The following is a 25,110-nucleotide window of genomic DNA, read 5'->3' on the forward strand; positions in this document are numbered from 1 at the left end:
TGTTGATGATTGCACTAAGTATTGTTATGTCTATTTGCTCAAAAGCAAAGATGAGGCGATTGACAAGTTTGTTCTTATAAGAATGAAGTTGAGAATCAAGTAGGCCGCAAGATTAAGGCTCTAAGAAGTGATCATGGTGGTGAGTATGAATCTCCGTTTATTGAGACTTGTGCTCAATCTGGGATTATCTACCAAACCACGGCGCCTTATTCTCCTCAGTCTAATGGGATTGCTGAGCAGAAGAATAGGACGCTAAAGGAAATGATGAATGCAATGTTGATAAGTTCTGGATTGCCACAGAACTTGTGGGGGGAAGCAATTCTCTCTGCAAATTACATTCTGAATAAAGTACCCCAGAAGAAGGTGGACAAGACGCCGTATGAGTTATGGAAAGGCGTTAAGCCTTCGTATAAATTCTTACGAATGTGGGGGTGTCTTGCAAAAGTGGCGATTCCTACACCCAAACGGGTTAGGATAGGCCCAAAATCTATGGATTGTATATTCATTGGTTATGCACATAATAGTAGTGCATATCGGTTTCTTGTTCATAAGTTTGAAATTCCAGACATACACAGGAATACCATCATGGAGTCAAGGAATGCATGTTTCTTTGAAGACATTTTTCCTTGCCGAACCCATGCAGGGGTTCCAAGGTCTTTGGAGCAATTTGATGAGCTTGCTAGTGAGGATGATCATGTTGATGATCCAGGTGATGATCAAATTGAGGTTTTAGATGAGCCCAGACGGAGTAAAAGGGCTAGGGCATCCAAATCTTTTGGTCTAGACTTCTTGACTTATATGGTTGAGAACGAACCTCAAACTTTCCACGAAGCTGTGACTTCTCCTGAGAGTCCTTTATGGAAAGAAGCGATCAAAAGTGAGATTGACTCCATCTTACAGAACCACACCTGGGAGTTAGTAGATTTACCTCCAGGTTGTAAGCCTTTAGGCTGCAAATGGATTTTTAAACGAAAGATGAAGGCCGATGGGTCTATTGACAAGTATAAGGCGAGGCTCGTTATCAATGGGTACAGGCAACGAGAAGGCCTGGATTACTTTGATACGTACTCACCTGTAACTGGGATAACATCCATTCGCATAGTGATTACGATAGCAGCTTTGCGCAATCTTGAGATACACCAGATGGATGTAAAGACAGCTTTCTTAAATGGGGATTTGAATGAAGAAATCTACATGAAGCAACCTGAAGGGTTTTTAGCTCCAGGACAAAGCAAGAAAGTCTGTAAACTTGTCAAATCTATGTATGGTTTGAAGCAAGCGCCTAAACAATGGCATGAGAAGTTTGACAATGTAATGTTGGCAAATGGGTTTCGAATCAACGAATGTGACAAATGTATTTATGTCAAAGACACTGACAGAGGTTATGTCATTTTGTGTCTATATGTTGATGATATGCTCATTATAGGTAGTAACGATGAAATGATCAAAACTACCAAGAAGTTGTTAAACTCTAAATTTGACATGAAGGATATGGGCATTGCAGATGTTATTCTGGGAATTAAGATTACCAGAATCTCTGACGGAATTGTACTTTCTCAGTCTCATTATGTTGATAAGATACTTGAAAAGTTTAGTGGATCAGATACGAGTGTGTCATCGACACCTGTAGACTTAAGTCTACACTTTACCAAGAATAATAAAGAGAGTGTCTCTCAGTTAGAATATTCTCGGGTAATTGGAAGTTTAATGTATCTGATGAGTTGTACTAGGTCAGATATAGCGTACTCGGTTAGCAGGCTTAATAGATACACAAGTAATCCTGATACTTCTCATTGGAAGGGCATTGTGCGGGTGTTAAGGTATTTACGCTACACTCGGGATTATGGGCTGCATTATACTCGATATCCAGCGGTGCTTGAAGGATATAGTGACGCGAATTGGATATCAGATATAAAGGACTCAAAGTCCACTAGTGGATATGTGTTCACTCTTGGTGGGGCAGCCGTGTCTTGGAAATCTTCCAAGCAAACGTGTATATCTAGATCAACGATGGAATCAGAGTTTATTACTTTGGATAAAGCAATGGAAGAAGCAGCATGGCTTCACCATTTCATTGGAGATATTCCACATTGGTCTAAACCTGTGCCAGCTATTTGTATTCATTGTGATTGTCAATCTGCAATTGGTAGGGAACAGAGTAATATGTATAATGGAAAGTCTAGACATATCCGTCGTAGACATAATTCCATACGACAACTACTCTCGAACGGAGTTGTCTCTTTAGACTATGTAAAGTCTAAGGACAACATTGCGGATCCGCTAACCAAAGGGTTAAGTCGAGTGTTAGTCGAAACGTCGTCAAAAGGAATGGGGTTAAGGCCTTTGGAAGTTACCGGAATGGAAACCCAACCTAGTTGACTGGAGATCCCAAGATCTAGGTTCAATGGGACAACCTAATTGCGTGTAACGGTGGTATGTCACTGAGGAGGTTAAACCTCCAGCCATTCCTTCTATTAGTGATACCTGCTAGTGTAGAGGATAAGCTGAGCTTTTAATGACTCTTATGTGTTAAGCTGTTGAGCTAAGTATTGCAGGATACTTTAGTAGAGTCACCTATGTGAGTTTGAAGTGAGGCCGCTTCTAGAAGAATTGGGCAGGCCAAGATTCTTTGAAACCACTCGCTGAACCAGGCTAGTGTCCAGGGCCACACAGGGCACACCAGTGAGAATATAATGGTGGTAGGAGTAATTCCCGTGTGAGATCTATTGTCCTAGTTTACATAAACGGTAGAGCAGTTCAAGATGTCTTATTCACTGATCTGCCAGTACACTCGATAGGTTTTCACTGGGAGAGGTTCAAAGCCAAAAGCTACCTTCTCTGTTGTCGGGGTTAGTCCGTTGTACTCTCTCTCAGAGTCTTTATTGTTGAACGATGTCCGTTTGTTGAGTCATTCGGTCAATTTTTATTCATGTGGGGAATTGTTGGAAAAAATGATTTTTGGGGACTTTAATTTAATATTCAAGTGTAGTGACTTTAATTAAATATTAAAGTGGGTCCTAACCATTTTTTGTGTTGGGTCCAAGTGAGCCAAAAAATCATTGGGTTTTGAATAAGAAATTGCCAAGAAATTGCTTCATGATGTTAGATTCATGAATAGGATTTTAAAGAGTATTTAAATCTTTTTTCTTGGCTAAAGGATGTGAATCCTTTGGGCATCCATACTTTTCATTTTGTGGAAAGGGGCTATGGATGCTTGGTGTTTTAATGACTAGCCTTAAAGGTCGGAGGCTTTTCCTCTCTCCCCTACACATGTATAAATTGAGACCCTCCTGTCAAGTTTCAATATAGAAATTTTTGCTTCCATTTTACAAGTCAGTTTGCTTGATAGTTCCTATTGTGAGAGAGTGCTACCATTGTTTTGTTCGCTAAGCTAGACAGATAGTGCTTCTGCCATAGCTGGTTTTGACCGTCGTATCCTGGGAGACAGACGCCGGGTTTCCTCAAGCACTCGACCCGTGAGGCGGCAAAATCTGTTTTAAGGAAACTGCTTCCGTGCAGGTTTCGGTTTTGTCTCTTTACCCTTTATTGTTTTTTGTGTATTTCTGTTGAAATTTAATTGTAATTATCAGCATATGTTCTTGGTATATAATTTGTTTTCTTCATAAATCTATTTATTTAATTTCACAATTTTGAACAACATGTACATCATTTGTGTTTTGATGCAATTGTTTGGGTTTGATTTATTTGTTTGTTGTTTTAATAGTGTTCAACTTCTTAGTTTTAATTTTTTTAAACTGTTAAGTGTATATTAAATATCTTTATCTGTAAGTGTTTTAAGAATCATTGGTGTCATTTGTTTGTTAAAAAAAAAATTAAGCATTTTAAAACTTTCTGGATGTGTTTAAAAAATTTAGCGTTTTTCAGTATTCTTAAATTCTATATAACTGTAAGTGTTCTGAGAGTTTTCAATTTGTATTTTTGTATTTTTTTTGTGTATTACTGTTAATTATATTTTTCATAGAAAATAAAAAAGATCCATTATGTTACGAGGTTCCTTTGGGGGAAAAAAACATATAGTACAAGTTTATATTCAATTATATATATATATATATATAAAAATTGCGAAGTATAAAATGTGTGCAATTATTTAGACGTAGATTACATTTAAAAAGTTTGGGGTTTTTTTTTTCACAGTTAACTTTTTAAAGCTTTTGTTTTTGTTTTGTTTTGTTTTGTTTTTTTGTGTTTTTTGTTTTTAGGTTTTTTTTTTTTTTTTTTTTTTGCATAAATTCAGTTTTTAAACTTGGATTTGTTTGTTCACTTAATTTTGTGTGTATGTTATTTAAAATAAAATCCAATGCTCTTAAAACAATCATATAAAATGAGTGTCTTCAGCTTTTATTTTTGTATTTTTTTTTTTTTTGTTTGGTGTAGTTAGTTATAATTTCTATATATATATATATATATAAAAAAAAAAGTAACAAAATAAAATGTTTCATTGTGTTATTAGGTTTAAAAAAAAATCACTTATTATTTTTCTTGGTTTATATCAATATTTGTGTTTGTGCGTTTATAATTTATGCTTTCAAAAAATTGGTTTGTTTATTTGTGTAATTTTGGGTGTGTTTTTTAAAAACAATTCAATATTCATAAAATTCGTTTTATTTAAAAAAATTATAGTCATAATTTAAAATAAAAAAAAAAGTTTTGGGGTTTTTTATTATTTATATTAATAGTTAATTATTTTTTTTGTATATATCAAATCTCTGTGAGTGTTCTAAGAGTATGGGTTTGTGTTTTGGTATTTTGTGTGTACCATTATTAATTACATTTTTTATTTTCTTTATTAAAAAGTAAAAGGAAAAAAACTATGTTATTAAATTTCTTGGAGAAAAAATTGACTTTCCTTCGTTTGTATTTTTTACAGGTTACCTTTTGACTTTGTGTTGTTTAGAATAAACAATTTCTCGATTGATTTTCTATCGACACCTATTTGCTTTGACTGTAAATATTCTATATGAACGTTGGGTTTGTAATGCTTGAAACTTGAATAATTGTAAAATAATTCTATTTGGGCTTAAACAAATATGTAATTTCTTTTTCTAAGCTTAAAAAAATCAAATTTATAATTTCTTTTTTTTTTAAATGTTTACTTAAGGAGTTTGTGATAGTCAGAACAAATTTTACATAATTGTAAGTGTTTTGAGAGTCTTGAATTTGTATTTTTGTATTTTTTGGTGTATTACTGTTAATTATACTTTTCATAGAAAATAAAAAGATCCATTATGTTATATCAAGTTCCTTCTGGGGGAAAAAAAAAAACTTATGTTGTAAGTTTATATTAATTTATATATATATATATATATTTAAAAAACTATGAAGCATAAAATGTGTGTAATTGTTTCGACTTAGACTTAAAAAGTTTGGGATTTTTTTTTTTTCATTTGATTTGGACTATGTTAATCTATGTCAAAATGTAATTTTTAAATTTTTTAGTTTCATTTATAAAAAACTTTAATAATATTTACATTTTGTGCCTTTATATATAATAAGCCAACTAGAAAAGCCAAAATTGTTATTGTACTCTATTAGTCAAAGTACGCATGTGTTATTCTCTCTCTAAGAACGAGAGCATCTCTCTCTAGTCTCTTACCTTAGGGTTTCAAGCTAGCAGTGCCGTTTGGGAGGGGGAGGGGGCTTCGGCCTCCGATCATTCCTCTCCTCTCTCCTCCCTTTTTCTTTTCCTTCTTGCTCTTTGCTCAATAACCCTTGGGAGATCTCTCTTTCCAACCTTTTCCTCTTTGTGAGGATTTTTTCCCCCTTGGTGGAAGTTTGCTGGGTTGCTCCTCCTCGCACCAGTGTCGGATCTGCCATGCTCTTCTTCTCCGCTGCTCACCGTCTCTGCATCACCCTCCCACAGCCAGATCTGTTTTGGATCTGGTTACCACTCTCGATCCAGCGATTCCTTTGGGTTTGAAGTTGTATGCTCCAACTTTTTTTGTTTGTTTTTTGTTTTGTGAGTGCTATATGGAATCCATTGATGCTATTCTGCAGCTTATCCACTCTGTGGTGTAATCTATGACCTATCTTAGACATGCTCTATAGCCGATCTTTTGGCCTCTGCTTGCAGTACGAGCACAAGCATGTGATGTGCGTTTGAGATTTTCATAGTTTTATACCTGTGTGTTTATTTGATCTGATTTTTCTTTGCTTGGTGTAAGCTAATCTTTTGGATGGTTTCCTTTTGTAAGTGCCGTTTGGCTTGAGTAATGAACATTTCTTTCTGGTCAAAAAAAAAAAAAAAAGTACGCATGTGTTCGATTGTGGCTCATTTTAACAACGTAAAATTCTAATTTAATCAATGTATATTGTTTGTAAATTAATTTTTACATGTATCTTATATATTTTTTGCAAGATCTATAAAATCTTCAGTCTTATTTTATCAAATTGAAATTTTATATGAATTTTTATTGTAGGGTTTTCTTTAGTTAAAATTAGTAAATATTATATTTTTTTAAAAAAAAATTGAACAAATTTTAACATACATATATTTTATTTATCAAATATCTTAATATCAAATGTTACATTATACATAGTTATACATGTAATTTATATGTACATTATTAAAAAATTTAATATGAATTTTACGTTATAATTCCAAACGAGTTTATACACACATCGTGTGTGCCCAGCCAGCCGTTAATACATTTCAAAGTGTTGGGATTCCCATTGTAGTCCCTCATGCTAAGTAGGGGTGAAATCGGTTCGGTTCGGTCGATTTTTTCACTAGTTTTGCACCAAATCGATCATTTCAGTTTTTCATATTTGTGAACCGAACCGCCCAGAAAAATAACATAAACCGGCGCGGTTCGGTTTATTACGGTGCGGTGCGATTTTTTCAATTTTTCAATTTTTTGGCCTTTTTTTTTTTTCCTAGTTGGGCCCCACATTTTGAGCCTATATTTCTATCCATTTTGTATAAAATTTGGGCTCAGGCCATGTTATTCCTACATAGGTTTGGGGCCTCACATTTTTGGCCTATTAATATTATATAAGTCGGTTCGGTTCGGTGCGGTTTGATTTAAAAAACTAAAAACCGTAAACCAAATCGAATGTACAACAAAAACATAAATCGAACCGAACCGAACAATTGAAAACTTAAAGCACCGACCAAAAATCATTCAATTCGGTCAATTCGATCAATTTAGTTGATCCTTCCGATTATTCTTTCGCCCCCAATGCTGAGATTTTGTCAGCTAACTCCATCATTGTCAATCAAAAAAGTCACACAACATCCCAAGAGGAAAAAACACTGCATAACCAAAAAAAAAAACTCTTTCCTCTTGCTCTTGTCTCTCTCTCTCCATAACCAAAAAGTGGTTCATCTTCCATATATATCTCTTTCTCTCTCTCTCCCCCCTCTTCGGCAGAAGCGAAGTCACACCACAAAACTTCCAAAACTTGAGGGAACACTTCTTAGGAACCAGACATGTTCTTCTTCTTCTCTCTAACTCTCTTATCTCTTCTTCTCTATTTATTTTGTCTCTTACAAAAACCCTAACCGTAAAAGGAAAATCGAGTTCAACAGTCCCCAATCTCTCAATAACAAGAACACAAGATATGTTGCGATTCTGTATTATTCCAGTACCGTTTGATTGATTTTTAGTTTTTTAATATTAGATTAGTTTTAATTTCGTTCTGAAAATTGATTTTTAATTTTTTACTCCAGTACTCAATATTTTCTTTATTGTTCTTTTTTGGATGTTTTGATCTACAATTTTCAAATCAAAATGATTTGTTGATATTTTATTTAGGGTTTTCAAAGTCATTTAACATTACTTGTGGATTTATGCGAGTGTAATTCCATTTTACATATTTTTTGGGTACTAGATAACGGGTCCGCCACTCAATGATGCTCCTCATGTTGATGCTAATCTTGCTACTCCTATTGTTGGAACTCAGCCACAACCATCAACGGAGCCCGAAATATAACAGAACAGCCCAACCCACCTTATCCAACTGCAACCGATCCGATTAACCGGGTATGTTGTGCGGTCAATTCGACTGCTTTGTTGTTCAAAAATGGTTCCAATAAACTCAAACCCGATCATATTCGGATGAATAACGGTTTATGGATGAAGCCGACCCGCACCTATATTGCAGAAAAGCTCATACAAATACAAAAGACTAATAATATAAAATTATGGAGTATTTATGAGCCAATCCTACTTATTTGATTTATTTATCTATAAGTTTTATTCATTTTTTGACCTATCAATATCTTTAAAGAGTATTGGAATAAAATAGGTAGTTTATTGGAATAAAATAAATGATTTAAGACTTATTGGTGCATTAAAAAAATATATAGAACATATAAGTAATTAAGTCAATCGTATAGGACTAACTCATAATTTACCTTAACCAAGCTTTAATGAGAGGCAAAAACTTGGGTCCATATGTGACCTCACATATAAAGGCCTCACCTTAATCTCAAATAGCCAGTTTGGTGGTCATGGCTTGGAACTGGAGTGTGTTCTCTTTTCAAAATTTTAAATTCGAAATCTCTAATATACCTAGGAATGGCAACGGGGCGGGGTGGGGCCGGGGATCGCACTCCCCGTCCCCGATCCCCGATGGTAGAATTTCCCCCGGCCCCGATCCCCGACGGGGAACCTATCCCTGCCCCCACCCCCGCCCCCAACGGGGATCGGTTTCCCCGACCCCGAGCATTCCCCGGCTAAAAATAAAAAAAAAATCAGAAAATACAACTCAGAACATCATCCGAAAATACAACTCAGAATATACAACAACATCAACTCAGAATATACAACTCAGAAAATACAAGTTGAAAAAATCAGAAAAAATCAAAAAATACAACTCAGAATATACAACAACATCAACAACATCAGATCTGAAAATACAAGTTAATCACAAGGGATGTATTATACAACATCAGAAACAGATCTGAAACAGATCTAAAAAAAAAAAGAAATTGTGAATCAGATCTGAAACAGATCTGAAAAAAAAAAGAAAAAAAAAAAGGATCTCATCTGGTGGTCGAGGCTCGTCGAGAGAGAGGGAGTGGATGAGAGCTGCGATGTGGTGGTGCAAGGCTCGGCGGTGGTCGGCCGTGGTGGTGTGAGGCTCGGCCATGGTGGTGCGAGGCTCGGCGGTGGTCGGCCGTGGTGGTGCGAGACTCGGCCGTGGTGGTGCGAGGCTCGGCCGTGGATTTGAGAGAGAGAGAAGTCAGTGAGGTAGAGTCTACCGTAGAGAGAAATGAGAGACAGAGACGGGTAGAGAGAAATGAGAGGTGAGAGGACTGACCTGTTGGTTTATATATATATATATATGTAAGGGTAAAATTGTAATTTAACATCGGGGATAAAATCGGGCCGGGGATCGGGGCCGGGGCCGGGCCGGGTACGGGACTGGAACACTGATCCCCGTCCCCGGCCCGAATCTGTTCGGGGATTGATTTTCAATCACCATCCCCGTCCCGTCGGGGGTATTTTTCGGGAAAAACCCACTCAATTCGGGATCGGGGGGTCGGGTCCCCATCGGGCCGGTTTTAAATTGCCATCTCTAAATATACCTATGGAGTCAATCTGTACAGCATTTTACTCCAATTTTAAATTGACCCCTACCTAATAAACAATGAGATTGATCCTCGAATCAATTAATTCATTAAATGAGATACCATGTCATCAATATCAATATATATATATATCAAAAATGTTAGAAGGCTTAAAAATTCTATCAAAAGTTTTACCAAATGTCTCACATGGGTGTGGGACCCATGTCTCACATGGGTGTGGGACTCACATGTGTGGGTCCCACACCCATGTGAGACATTTGATAAAACTTTTAGTAAAATATTTAGAATCTCTAACATTACTCTATATATATATATATATGGATCTCACAATTTTTCAAGCATTTCACTTGCAATCTTATCATGATAATTGCATTAGCCCTATTTGGTAGAGCTGTGGGAAAGTGCTTATAGCTTATGCCTAAACAGCTTATAGCTTATAACTTTCAGCTTAAGCTGATTTCCAGCTTATTCTTAAAGCATCTCCTGCCCCACTCAAAGAATAAGCTGTTTTCTGACTTCCACAAAACTATAAGTTATAAGCTATAAGCTAAACCAAACACATCAAAATAGCTTAAATTAAGCTGAAAGCTGAAATAAACTGAAATTAAGCTGTACCAAACAAGGCCATTATAAAGTCCAACAACACGAGGATACCTACCACGTAGGTGTATCCTAAAGTTCACGTAGTGACACAACAAAAGAGGAATTGTAAGTTAATGACAATATGTAAAAAGTAGAAGCAATTAGCCAAAAAAAAAAAAAAAATGCAAGTTGGGACTGTGCTACGCATATGAGATCATCGTCTCAATTATTATTTTCACTACATACAGAACAAACCCACTAACGCCCTCTATTTTGGCCTCGTTTAAGAGCAGGTTTTTTTTAGTTTTTTTTTAATTTTTTTTGGTTAAAATATGGTATAAAAAAAAATATATTTGGGATAATTTTTTAATTTTTTTAAAAAATATATGCAAAAATTAAAAAGAAAAAGGAATGTTTGACTTTCTAATATATGTTATTGGCTTTTTAATTTATTTTTTTTTGTAACTTTTTAATTTTTAAACTAAAAAGTGATGGTGCTAACGAAATTTTTATTGCAATTATTATTTTCACTACTTCCACTAGATTGCAATTCTCCAAAACGCAAAAAAGTGAAAAGCACAATAACTTCATTCGCAGACACACACTGTAGGGCTGAGTAAATAATCCGTGAAATTCGTAATTCGATCCAGTCCAGTCTAATCCGATAGGTTTGGATTGGTTTTTTGAATCCGTAGTTCGGTTTCGGATTAAAGAATTAAAAATCCGTAGGCCACGGATTGGTTCCGGATTGAACCCCACGGTTCCGGATTGGAACCGATCCGGACCGTATACAAATAGTCTATATTTTTATTTTACGTCCTCCCCTAAAACCGTATAATAGCTTCTTTTATTACTTTTGTTTGTTAGTTTTTAGTTTTAATTTGTAATGGTCTAAATACTTATAGTGAAATCAATTTTCTTATGGTTGTTTAAATTCTAGAACAGTATGTCGCTATTATAAAAAAAACACGTTGCTATTGTAGAATTAATATAGCGCTATGTTTATATTTTTATGAAACTAAAGTGTTATATATATATTTGTTATTTAAATATGTGAATCCGTGGTCCTAAATCGATCCAATCCGTATTTAAATGGATTGATTCGGATTGATTTCATGATTTAAACGGATTGGATTGGTTCTAATTTTTCAGGAACCGTAAATAACGAATTGGTCCTGATTTTACCTCAATCCGATCCAATCCGGACCATGCTCACCCCTAACACACTGCATAAGCTTAAAGAGCATATGCATTTGGAGGCAACCTTGGAGTCACCACAGCTGAAAGAGCCACAAACTTCTGCAAAGCAAGTCCAAAACTCTCATCCATGTTCATCTCAACTCCATCATCAGCCAATTTCCAATCGAAAGAGTGAACCAAAGAGCCTAAAATGTACTCAACAAGAACAATCCCCATTGTAGTACCAGCATAGATCCTCCTCCCAGCACCAAACGGAATCAGCTCAAAATCGTTCCCACGCGGATCAGTCTTTGCATTCTTTCCAATCAAAAATCTCTCAGGAATGAATTCTAATGGCCTTTCCCACACATTAGGGTCTCGGCCTATGGCCCAAATGTTGACACTGAGTCTAGTGTTTTTTGGGATGTAATAACCATTCACTTCGCAAGCTTCAGCAGAGACTCTGGGAAGATTCAGAGGCGTTGAATGGTGCTTTCTAAATGTTTCCTTGCATATGGCTTGTAAGTATGAGAGTTTGGGTAGGTCGAATTCCTCTAGGCGCCGGTTTTTACCGATGACTCGATCCATCTCGTGGTGTGCCCGCTTGAGGATTTTTGGATTCTTGAGCATTTCAGCAAGTGCCCATTCTATTGAGCTTGATGATGTATCGGTTCCAGCAGTGAATAAGTTCTAGCAAATGACATGAAATATTAAGAAATCAATTCAAGTAGTCACAAGTGTGATATCCTTGTTCCGTAATATGTTAATTGGTCCTTAATATGAGTATGATTATGTGTTTAATATGATTTTGTGTGTCATTATGTGAAAATATGTGGTTTGGAATTTCTATATGTTCACCGTAGGAATATTTTTTTGATTATCTACTTTGGAAATTAAATTGAAGGCCCTATCGGCCACCGAAACCGAAATTAGTCGTGCCATTGTGATTGACATAATTTTTAGAGCCTACGGTGAAGTTTAATTAAAAAATTGATTCGGACCAGATTAAATCGATTAATTGATGAATTAGTGCCCAATTATTTATTGTTATTAAATTGGTGCTAGTGGGAACTTATGTAAAGAGGCACTATACACTTAATTGATACACTTGAGCTCAAAAATCAAATTTTGTGCCTTGAGAGAGAGAGGGCTGGCTATAGAGAGAGAAAGGGAGAGAATTGTGTAATCTTGGCTCAAGGTTTGGAAATTTGAAGATTTAACTCAAGAATTGGCTAGAGTTTGGGGGTTTGAAGCTCCTGGGTAAGTGAATTCATGAATTTTAAGTTATCATCTTGTGAATTCAAGTTTGAATAATGGTCAAGAACATGGATTAAATTGATTATGAGGAAATTGAGTTGGTTTTGTTGTATTTGAAGTCATTAGAGGCATGCATGTAGGAAATTGCTATAAATTTCCATGTTTAAGCATAAATTGTGTAATCCATGATGAATCTTGTTTGAAATCCATGTATTTGATCATCTCTTCACCAATTAAATTGAGAATAATGAATATCTCTCACATGCAAGTATAGATCATGGAGGTGTGAGCTTTGCATATTTGAATTTGATGTGTTGGTGATGAGTTTGGGTTAATTTGAGGCATGCATGTGAGAAATTCTTGGAATTAAGCTTCATAATGTTGAAATTCAGTGTTTATACCATGCTAGTATATATATATATATATATATGTGAAGTTTGAGCCAAAATCATGCATTTGGAACCTTTGAACATCAAGTTGAAGCTCAAGAATGTGTTTTGGAAAACCTAGAATTTTTTATGTCCGCTCGAGCAGGAGAAGAGACGCTCGAGCGGGGAGCCACGTAGAGAGGCCTTCCGCTCGAGCGCCAGAGTGCACGATCGAGCGTAAATTTGACATATGCAGTACTTTTGCAGGCCTCAAGGGTCCGCTCGAGCGGGGAAGCCCATGCTCGAGCGAAGACCCTGTTTTTTGAAATTTTGAAAAGGACATTCTGTGTTTCATTTTCTGTTCTCTTTCACTTCTAAGTACTCTTAGGCATGCATTGAGCATTGTAATTGAGTTAAAGAGATAAGAATGAAGCCTAAAAAGCAAAATGTAAATTTAGAACGGATTGAGTTGTTTGTGACCCTTTTGTGTTCATGAAATGTGTAGGGTCGAGCTCCAGGACAAACCAAGCAACCGATCACTGTGACTAATATCGATACCTTGAAGTCGTCATTTGTCCAATTGCTTATTTCCTTATAAGCCTTATAAGCTTGCTAGTTTGAATTACGGACAAATGTTCGATATGAATCAATGAATGGGCCAGAGGCCAGTTTGACATCAATGAATGGGCCAGAGGCCAGTTTGACATCAATGAATGGGCCAGAGGCTAGTCTGACATGAATGAATGGGCCAGAGGCCAGTTTGACATCAATGAATGGGCCAGAGGCCAGTTTGACATCAATGAATAGGCCAGAGGCCAGTTTGACATGAATGGAAGATAAATGGGCCAAAGGCCAGTATGTTTGGAACCACAGTCACTTGACTTAAATTGTATATATATATGTTAAATAGAAATATGAATTAGGCCTAAGGCCGTTTGAAGCATGTTGTTCTACGTACCGTCTGTATAACTCCTTTATTTGATATTATTCACTGGGCTATCGCCCACGCTCATTCATGTGTTTGTAGGTGAGCCAAGAAGAGTCCAGACCCAGCCTCAGTGTTGTCTGTGTGGAACAACAAAGGTTTTGAAGAGTCAGCCCTTGCGTCTCACGCATGAGACCCGTCTTCGCCTTTTTGTCATTCTGTTTTATTTTGTCATGTGGGCGAAGTCTTTGAATATAGTGTATATAGTTTTGATAGGTTGACTTAGACTTATATGATCCTGTATGTACAGAACCTTATGCCATATTTTGTTGTGAGTTATTAATATGCAGATGTATGGTTTGTTATGATGTGCCATGTAAGCACAGCTCTATGGACAAAGTTTTTAATTGCTTCCGTTTGGCCCCCATTAACTCTGTTAAAACACGTAACGTTTGGTTTGAGGCCATATGCAATCTTATGATTACTGGCCGGTTATGTCCTTAACCCACGGGGGCAGGTTCGGGTCATGACAGAGTGGTATCAGAGTACGAGTTAATAACTCACACACTTGTCCAAAAGAGCAATAAGCATCTAGAAAAGATCTAGGATGCATTCATGTGATAAGTCTGAATTTGAAAGTATCAAGAATATGCTTAAATGTTTTGATACGAACAATTATGTGTTATAAATTATGATTTGCCTGCATTGCAAATTATCTGAATATGTATGCTCTTTAGTATATGCATACTTGTGAATCTTTTGTGTGAAAAATAATGCAAGTTTAATCAGATGGTGAGAACAAGAGGTGATAAAATAGAGAAATCCTCTACTACCAGGATAGACAGAATGGAAAGACTGATACAGGGAATGGCAAAAACTTTGATATAGCAACAGGTGTGAACCACACCCGCCACCTCCACCTCTGGCACCACCCATGCCAGATAATCAGAATGATGATCGGATAATAGCTCTCACCAAAGAATTCAACAAGATGAAACCACCACAGTTCCACGGGGGATTAGATCCGTTGAAAGCCGAAGCATGGGTCCTCGACATTGAGAAACTGTTTGAAGTGTTCCCCTGTTCAGAGACATAGAAAGTGCTTCTAGCCACTTTTATGCTAGAAGACGAGGCAAGAAGATGGTAGATGTTAATGCGAGAAAATCACAGGGATGTTGATTGGACGAAATTTTTGGAAATTTTCTATGACAAGTACTTCCCGCAGTATGTTCGGGATAAGAAAGTAGCAAAGTTCATGGAACTAAGGCAAGACAGTATGACCGTAGCTGAGTATGAGGCCAAATTCACCGAATTGGCCAGGTTTGCACCACATGTAATTGATACTGACTATAAGAAGGCGAGACACTTTGAAGGTGGGCTCCGAAGTGATATTTTAGAAAGAGTGAATGTCTTGAAGCTGGAGACTTACATTGGGGTGCTAGATAGGGCCATCATATCAGAGGCTAACATAGCTAGACAAGCTAAGCCACCAACGAAGTGGAAAGGCAATAAAAGACAAGGCTTCTTTTTAAAGAAGAAATTTCTGAAAAAGCAAAACACGGGCTCCTCAAGTACTTCGAATTCTTCCCGACACGTATCTCCCATGTGCAATATTTGTTGCAAAAGGCACCGTGGGGTTTGTTACCGTGTGTCAGGGACCTGTTTCAAGTGTGGTAAACAAGGGCACATGGCCCGAGATTGTAATCAGAATAGTGGAAAACTAGCTGCTAGCTCAACTACATCGATCCCGAAGCCGGGAAATACTTTGAGACCTGCTACCACCGGGGATACCGTGAGACAAGGAAGAGTTTTTGCGCTTGTTCCGGGCGATACACGGAATGCCAACGCAGTTGTCTCAGGTACTACTTCTATATGTAATCAGAATGCTTTTGTGTTAATTGACTCCGGATCCACACACTTAATTGATGAATTAGTGCCCAATTATTTATTATTATTAAATAATTGCTACTGGGAACTTATGTAAAGAGGCATTATACACTTAATTGATACACTTGAGCTCAAAAATCAGATTTTGTGCCTTGAGAGAGAGAAGGCCGGCTATAGAGAGAGTGTTACGACCCAAACCCGCCCCTGTAGGTTTAACATCGTAACCGGTCAGTAATCCATGAATTACCAAAGGCCTCTTAACAGATTAGCAAATAATAAGGGGCTGCGGAAGCAATAATGCAAAATAGACAAGGTTCAATGAGCTGTGATAACGTACATGGGACAGAACATTTCAAAACTTATTTATATATGCACAAGTGTGTCAGCCGGAGGACCTCAATATTTACAAAACATTTACATAAGTGGAATTTCCAAGACCTGACTTTACAAGCATTCAGAAACTAGCATAAGTACAAAAACAGCCATGCAACTAGACTTCGATCGAAACCTCCTCTGGAGGCACAACGGTTGGCTGACAAAAAAATAAAAATGAAGGCCGTCAACTCTGGCCCTGGTCACACGCCGGCTCACCTACATACATAATATAAACTGTGAGTCAAAGCCCAATGAATAATAACAGAGTAAAGGATTTAATGAATGATGTCCATCACAGAGTTAGGAATCAAGTTCTTATCAGAGACAGATTCATACATATATTCATAATTATTTCCATATTCAAGTTTTGCATATAATCATACGTGGCACATCCATTAGCGTTAACAAATCCGATGACCCATAAAGGGACAACCTTGAAGGCATTCTGATGACTCATGTGCACAGAGACGTTTCTGATAACCCATAAAGGGACCTGATGACCCATAAAGGAACGCATATCATATGATGCTAAGGATGCCACGAATGACTTTCAGAATCTTGGACAACCATTCAATCATTTCAAACATAGCATGACATTTCAGAGAACTAATTACTTCGTATCATAATATTCAGAAAATACTTAACATTGAACATAACTTTACAAGTTATTACTCGCAGATGATTGGTAGCCCTAACTAGATGGTAAGGCGACCCTTCACTTGTTTTGAGGCGCGTGACCTACAAGAACACACATACGAATACACACTTGAAACACACGTTCGAATTGTACATAACTTATGTCGTCTGCTCGTAGTGTGTTTCTAACCCTTAATCCTCATTATGGAGTCTTAAACATGGCTTAGAAATGCCTACGATGGAATGAGGATGCAGGAATGCGTTGGAAAACATTTCTCAAGATTTGCTGAAAATAAGGTCCACGCTCGAGCGTGGCTTTCTTCGCTCGAGCGGACATGCAGACGATGAAGCTTCGCTCGAGCGTGAATTTCCTCGCACAAGCGTACTGTAAACTCATGAAAAAGTGCTGGATGCATGATTTTCATGCTCGTTGGGCGCTCGACCAACGCTCGAGTGTGAGACTCAGACCCTCGCTCGAGCGTTAATTCCCTCGCTCGAGCGGACTTCAAAACACAAGAACTTCTAGGTATATGCATTTTACGCTCGAACGTATACTTTTACGCTTGAGCGGAGTGCGCGTACTCAGAGTTCACGCTTGAGCGTAAAGTCCCACGCTTGAGCGTAGATCAAATTTCTGGAAATTCTAGATTTGATCACCAAGCTCAAATTCAACCTTTGAAGCATCAAACTCAATTTTCTGGGCCCAAAACTTTAGAAAACACTTAATAACTCATAGAACAACATGTTTAAAAGATCATTTCAAGAAATCATGGCCCAAAAGGATATCAATTTTTCACAAACTCAACTTAAATTCAAAATCAACTTACGAACATCACATGCAAGTACATTTTTGAGCTAAGGCTCTTCAAAACATGATCAAATGCAATGTTCAACCCAAAAACATGATCAACTAAGATAATATGACATGGAACATGAGAAATTTCTAAAACGAAGCTTGGATTATGACATTCATGCAAGGATTCTATAGAAAGGCAACCCCAAATGTTATGAATTACACATGCATGTATGTAATGAGCTTCAATTCTCCAATCTTAGCTTAATTGACCACCCAACCTTCTTGAGTTCATTTACTAAGGCCCTTAATACAAAGTTTAAGAGTGTAGTTCTCACCTAAGGTTGATTACAAGTGTGATCCTAACTCAAAGCTTCAAATTGTCTTCAATCTTCTAACCAATTCCCCCCTTGTGAAGTCAATTGTTGAACTAGGACCCAAATCTCTCAACTCTCCCTCTCTCTCCCGTCTCTTGCATCAGTTGGAAGGAATGAAAATGATAAAGGCAACTTAGTGGGGTCAAAAGGCCTAATAAGTGGCAATGGCTCACAAATAAACAAATGTCATTATTTTAATCAAATTTAATCGTCCCGAACCGAATTTTAATTAAGCCTACCATAAAATTCTATAAATTCTAACTAGCACATAAATCAAGTCAATTTCTGATTCGAATCCCGATAAGGCTTTCAATTCGCAAACCGAAACTAAATCATGAACAGATCTTTCTACGCCTAACAGATATAAACACAACAATGCAACACACACATATGCATTTCAATACAAGATTCAACTAAATTTCTAATTAGGCATAATTCACCATGGATTAGCGTTAATCAGAGGTTGGGGTTGTTACAGAGAAAAAGGGAAAGAATTGTGTAATCTTGGCTCAAGGTTTGGGAATTTGAAGATTTAACTCAAGAATTGGCTACAGTTTGGGGGTTTGAAGCTCCTAGGTAAGTGAATTCATGAATTTTAAGTTATCATCTTGTGAATTCAAATTTGAATAATGGTCAAGAACATGGATTAAATTGATTATGAGAAAACTAAGTTGATTTTGTTGTATTTGAAGTCATTAGAGGCATGCATGTAGGAAATTGCTATAAATTTCCATGTTTAAGCATAAATTGTGTAATCCATGATGAATCTTGTTTGAAATCCATGTATTTGATCATCTCTTCACCAATTAAATTGAGAATAATGAATATCTCTCACATGCAAGTGTAAATCATGGAGGTGTAAGCTTTGTATGTTTGCATTTGATGTGTTGGTGATGAGTTTGGGTTAATTTGAGGCATGCATGTGAGAAATTCTTGGAATTAAGCTTCATAATGTTGAAATTCAGTGTTTATACCATGCTAGTATATATATATATATATATGTGAAGTTTGAGCCAAAATCATGCATTTGGAACCTTTGAACATCAAGTTGAAGCTCAAGAATGTGTTTTGGAAAACCCAGAATTTTTTATGTCCGCTCGAGCGGGGGAAGAGACGCTCGAGCGGGAAATTCGTGCTCCCAGTATTTTTTTCAGACATGGATGTCCGCTCGAGCGAAGAAGTTCACGCTCGAGCGGGAAGCCATATAGAGAGGCTTTCCGCTCGAACGCCAGAGTGCACGATCGAGCGTAAATTTGACATATCCAGTACTTTTGCAGGCCTCAAGGGTCCGCTCGAGCAGGGAAGCCCACGCACGAGCGGGGACCCTGTTTTTGAAATTTTGAAAAGGACATTCTGTGTTTCATTTTCTGTTTTCTTTCACTTCTAAGTACTCTTAGGCATGCATTGAGCATTGTAATTGAGTTAAAAAGATAAGAATGAAACCTAAAGAGGAAAATATGAATTTAGAACGGATTGAGTTGTTTGTAACCCTTTTGTGTTCATGAAATGTGTGGGGTTGAGCTCCAGGGCAAACCAACCAACCGATCACTGTGAGTAATATCGATACCTTGAAGTAGTCATTTGTCCAATTACTTATTTCCTTATAAGCTTTATAAGCTTGCTAGTTTGAATTACGGACAAATGTTTGATATGAATCAATGAATAGGCCAGAGGCCAATTTGACATCAATGAATGGGCCAGAGACCAGTCTGACATGAATGAATGGGCCAGAGGCCAGTTTGACATCAATGAATAGGCTAGAGGCCAGTTTGACATCAATGAATGGGCCAGATGCCAGCTTGACATCAATGAATGGGCCAGATGCCAGTTTGACATGAATGGATGATAAATAGGCCAAAGGCCAGTATGTTTGGAACCACAGTCACTTGACTTAAATTGTGTATATATATATATATATGTTAAATAAAAATATAAATTGGGCCCAAGGCCGATTGAAGCATGTTGTTCTACGTACCGTCTGTATAACTCCTTTATTTGGTATTATTCACTGGGCTATCGCCCACGCTCATTCATGTGTTTGTAGGTGAGCCAAGAGGAGTCCAGACCCCGTCTCAGTGATATCTGTGTGGAACAACAAAGGTTTTGAAGAGTCAGCCCTTGCGTCTCACGCACGAGACCCGTCTTCGCCTTTTTGTCATTCTGTTTTATTTTGTCATGTGGGCGAAATCTTTGAATATAGTGTTTATAGTTTTGATGGGTTGACTTAGATTTATATGATCCTATATGTACAGAACCTTATGCAGTACATATTTTGTTGTGAGTTATTAATATGCAGATGTATGGTTTGTTATGATGTGCCATGTAAGCATAACTCTATAGACAAAGTTTTTAATTGCTTCCGTTTGGCCTCCATTAACTCTGTTAAAACACGTAAGGTTTGGTTTGAGGCCGTAGGTAATCTTATAATTACTGGCCGGTTATGTCGTTAACCCACGGAGGCGGGTTCGGGTCATGACAACAAGAATCCTCACCAAAAAGTCTTAAAAAGTTGAAAAATGAACATTTAGATACAATATTTTGAAAATATCCTTAACAAATATATTTTTAGAGATAAAATAGTTTTATATACAAATGTTTACTTTTTGAAATGAAAATTTTGATTTAAAAAGACAGTAATTCAGTATTTAGTGTTCAATTTCGTTACTAAAAATACAATAATAATATTTTTAATAATTAAAATAATTCACCTCTAAAAATTTATTTCATAGATAAAACTTTATATTTGAAAACTTTAATTTATTATAATATGTACTTTCGAACTTTATGTGACACGTGTTACGTTCACAAATAAATTTACTTCATATATTTAACTTTTGGTGCAGCTTTGGAGTACTTTTCTTCATATGTACTATTGTTAATAGGCCACAACTTCCCTAATGTTCAAAATCAATTTGGACAATATTGTTGGGCTGCGGTGGGTTTGATTTTAGGTTTATCTTGAAAATTTAAATTATTTAATGTGTAAAGAATATTATTTTTGTAAAAAATAACGTTAATCAGATATCGATAATCATTTATTTAGATGGCATTTATTGGAATGATAATTATGATTTTAAAAATAAATTATATATAAAAATGCAACCCGATCAGTTGACTATCAATATCCGATAAATATAACTTTTTATAACGATAATATACTCAACGAATTTTAAATATTCAATAATTTAAATTATCGAGATAAATTTGGAGTCAGCCCACCGCTGCCTATCAACGTCGTCCAATCTGTTTTCGGAGTAAAGAGTAGTTGGACGCTTGTTATTAATGTTGGATCTTACTTTCTTCCTATCATATGTCTATTGTTATTAATGTTGATTCTTACTCTCATGATTACAGGACTCTTGACTCATTTCGACGCACATCTCATGATTTTATAACTTTTAATTTTTTACACATTTTTTCAAAGCATGTTTTACCCGAAGTCCAAAATTAATTGCCACTATCAGCATTTGTTTTGAGTAATACTTGTAACTCGGAAATTTTATATTGAATTTTACTCAGAAACATTAATTTATTACTGAGATTCATTTGTATATGGACTCCACTGTTGCACCAATTCAGTTTCCATCACATACCAACACTACCCAGAAAATTCTAAATAATTTCATAAAAAAAATGGAGAGTTATTAATATTAGGAAAATTTAATCAAAATCGCATCATTGGACCCTTATTTGGTGAGAAGGATATCCTAATTTATCTTTCTTTATAAACCCCCTAAGGAGAAAACACATAATTGAGTAAAGACAAAGTAAAATATATATTTTTTTTCTTTTCTTGGACAATATTGCCAGACCAACATGTTACTGTCAAATGTAGTAACATGTTACTGTTACTGTTTACATCAATTTCAACGGTAATAATTTTTTTTTTAAAGAATTTCATAATCAACACGGATCTTATTTAATAGATCTTGATGAGAGAATTCTAAAAATATTAATTTTATTAAAAATCGACCTCTACATCAAAAATTATATTATTTTAATAATAGTGATATTTGTTGAATTTTTCAACAAAAACTTTTTATACTTTTTTTTAATGCATTAAAATTTTCTTATGAAGGGATTTTAACCAAATCCCCCTTAATATTATGATAAACAATAAAATATGTAAATAATTACAAATTAATGAGGAAATTTGTGACATTTCCAAAGCACCCATTCCGTTCTCATTATAAACTATATTGTAATTATTTTACATCTTTTCATCTGTAATGTAGATTTTGTTATTCCCCATTCTTTTGTAATTAATTTTTAGTTGATGGTTTTTATATTCTAATGGATTTTGGCGTATCAACAATGTTAGTTATCGATATATCAGTCGATGCTATAGCTATATGAGGAGAGAAATACCAAGAGCAGAGCCTTGATGTTGTTGATGCCAAGCCTCTCTTCACCAGAATTTTCTTGTTGAGCCATTACAACATCAAGGAAATCTGGCTTTCCTTTGCGCTGATAAGGCGAAGCCATGTGTTCCTCTATCATCTTTGTTATAAGCACATCAAACTTCTTGTGCAAACCCTTCATCCCACACTCTATTCCCTGCAAGTCCATCCAAGCAATCGATGGTATGAAATCACCGATGTTAAAATAGCCCGTGGTGGTCATGAGCTCCACCACAATGTCCTTAAACTCACTAGACTCCGATCCCTTTGTCTCAAACACACGCTGGCTAAGCATCACCTGTCCGATCATATTCGCCATTGCATATGACAGCATCTCCGCCACCACCACCGCCTCACCACGACAACTCAAATCGTGCATGGCTTTTAACATGTGGCCAAGCTTAGAGGTTCGAACCTGAGCCCAACACTAAAGAGCCTTACCTCCAAGCATGTGCAAGTTACTTAGTTTCCTCAGCAACTTCCACCTTGGTCCATAGTCGGCGAAAACCAAGTCCTGAGCATCGTAGGCTAAGTGTGTTGCACCGGCATTAGGCGAGCGGTTTGAGAAATTCAAGTCTAGGGTTTTGGGAAAGGCTCGAGCTGAGTCTGGAGTAGATGCAACCACCATCCCACAAGTGCCCATTTTGAGGTAGATTTGGGTCCATATTTTTTGGCCATTTTGGCTAGGGCAACATGTGGCATGGACCCAAGGTGGGGAATAGCACCCAAGATTGGAAACCTTATCGGGCAGGGGCAAGGTTCTAAATATCGGCTGGTACGTGCCGTACCGAAAAATTAGAGTGCCGAGTCGGATACTCACCGGTATACCGGTGAGAATGAATTTTGCATCCGTAATGTCCGAGTCCCAGTACGTAGCGGCTTAAATCCGATACATGGGTCGATACGGGCCGATACAGTTGGATACAGATTCACTTTTGTTGTTGTGCTCTGTTTTTTGTATTGCTCTGTTTCTATTTCTATTTCTGGTTTTTGTTGTTGTTGTTGTTGTTGTTGTCAATTTAAATCTGAATTTGTTTTTTTTTGTCGATAAATTTGTATTTCAAATTCAGAATTCAGAATTTGTTGATCAAGTTGATCAAGTTGATCGAATTCAGAATTCAAAAAGTTGATCGACAACATGTATATCCATTTCTTACCCATTCCATTGTCGATCAATTTGTTGTTGTGCTCTGTTTTTTTTTTTTTTTTTTAATTTCTGGGTTTGACGGGATTCTATAACTTTCGATCAACATTTTGAGAGAGAGAGAGAGGATTGTTTGTGGTTGTATTATGTATGCAAGTCTGAGATTGAAATGGATATACATGGAGGTGCATTACCAGTCTGAGATTGAAATGGGTAAGAAGAGAGGTACTTAGGTACATGGAGGTGCATGGGTTTATGGTGGATTTGTAGATTGTAAATGTTTAAGGTTTTTTTTTTTTTTCTATTTATTTGTTTATACACCTACACCTCTATTTATATTTATATATATATATATATATATTCTCAATACAAGAAAAATAAATATTCAAATCAATTTTTTTATTAAAACTTTAACATATGCCAAAAATAAATAGATATCATTTAGTTGAAAATGAGTCAAAAATGATCCTACATATCAAAATTTTGATTAAAATGTAACAAATTAAGGTTAAAAGAGTCAAAAAAAATGCATAAAATTCAGTTTTAGAGGGATTGTTAATGATTTTTAAAATTTCACGGTCGCGACACCCGATTCCTGATACGTACCAGCCGATACTACCGATACCGATACTCCGCAATCGATACCGTTACGTTACCCGATACCGCGATTTAGAACTATGGTCGGGGGGGAGCTGACAGATGCGTTTGGAGAGGAGGGAGCGAATGAAGATGTGGGTGATAAGGAAGATGAGAGTTGCTAAAGAGAGCTCATGAAGGAGGAGGACTATGTCTAAGGCCATTGCATTAAACTTGGTGCATAGTATTGGGAACTGATAACTGTGATTTATACAAGGCCATGGAAGCTAAGCTGGTAGGTGGCTCATTGTTGTACTCATCATCAACCATAGGTACTTTTCTGACTTAATCAACAATTTTATTTAGAAAAATCAAAACGAATATATGATAACAAGAGTCGTGTCTCTAAGGTTAACTATGCCAGCACGTGTTGGCAAGACAAGTTTATAGTTAATGAAATTTCAGTTTATTGTTTCTCAAAAAAATAAAATAAAATAAATTGATAACAAGTGTCGCTAAACTATTATTTAATATTAAGATTTAGGAAAAATTATATGTCCATCCCTTAAGATTTGCTTAAGATATGGATTGTAATATGTGATTTTGGAAATTACAATTCATCATTTCAAATTTCTAATTGCATAATAAATGACATATTTTATTAATTCATCATTAAGCTAATTAATAATTTGTAATTATCTCAGAAATATATTTCAATTAATAATTCTGATAATTTTATTGTTATATATAAAGAGAATCAATATGATATTGCTTTTGTATTCAATGAATGAATATTACAGTGAGAATAATTCTATTTATACAAATCAATATTGAGCCCAACCATCACTACTTAACCAAATTATAGTTAATTTCTAACAAACTAACAACTCAATTACAACTGGTTTTAGATTACACACGTGCCTGATACTGCTTTGTTGGGACCTTAGCTACAACTGCTGTAGCAGTAGCTGTTGTGGCTTTAGCTTTAGCTTGTGACTCTAGTGGCTCTGTGAGCTGTGGCTATGGCTGGAACTTATCAGTATAGAAGAGTAGTT

The 25,110-nt window shown here is 36.2% G+C and overlaps 1 pseudogene; it reads right to left on the bottom strand.

Annotated features, from left to right (window-relative positions):
• Window positions 1-11,374: 11,374 nt before the first annotated feature.
• Window positions 11,375-24,279, bottom strand: LOC145814353 (flavonoid 3',5'-hydroxylase 2-like; annotated as a pseudogene).
• Window positions 24,280-25,110: the final 831 nt, after the last annotated feature.

This window comes from Camellia sinensis, unplaced genomic scaffold (genome assembly GCF_055761805.1).
Source record: "Camellia sinensis isolate YWXY unplaced genomic scaffold, ASM5576180v1 Unanchor1, whole genome shotgun sequence".
NCBI lineage: Eukaryota > Viridiplantae > Streptophyta > Magnoliopsida > Ericales > Theaceae > Camellia > Camellia sinensis.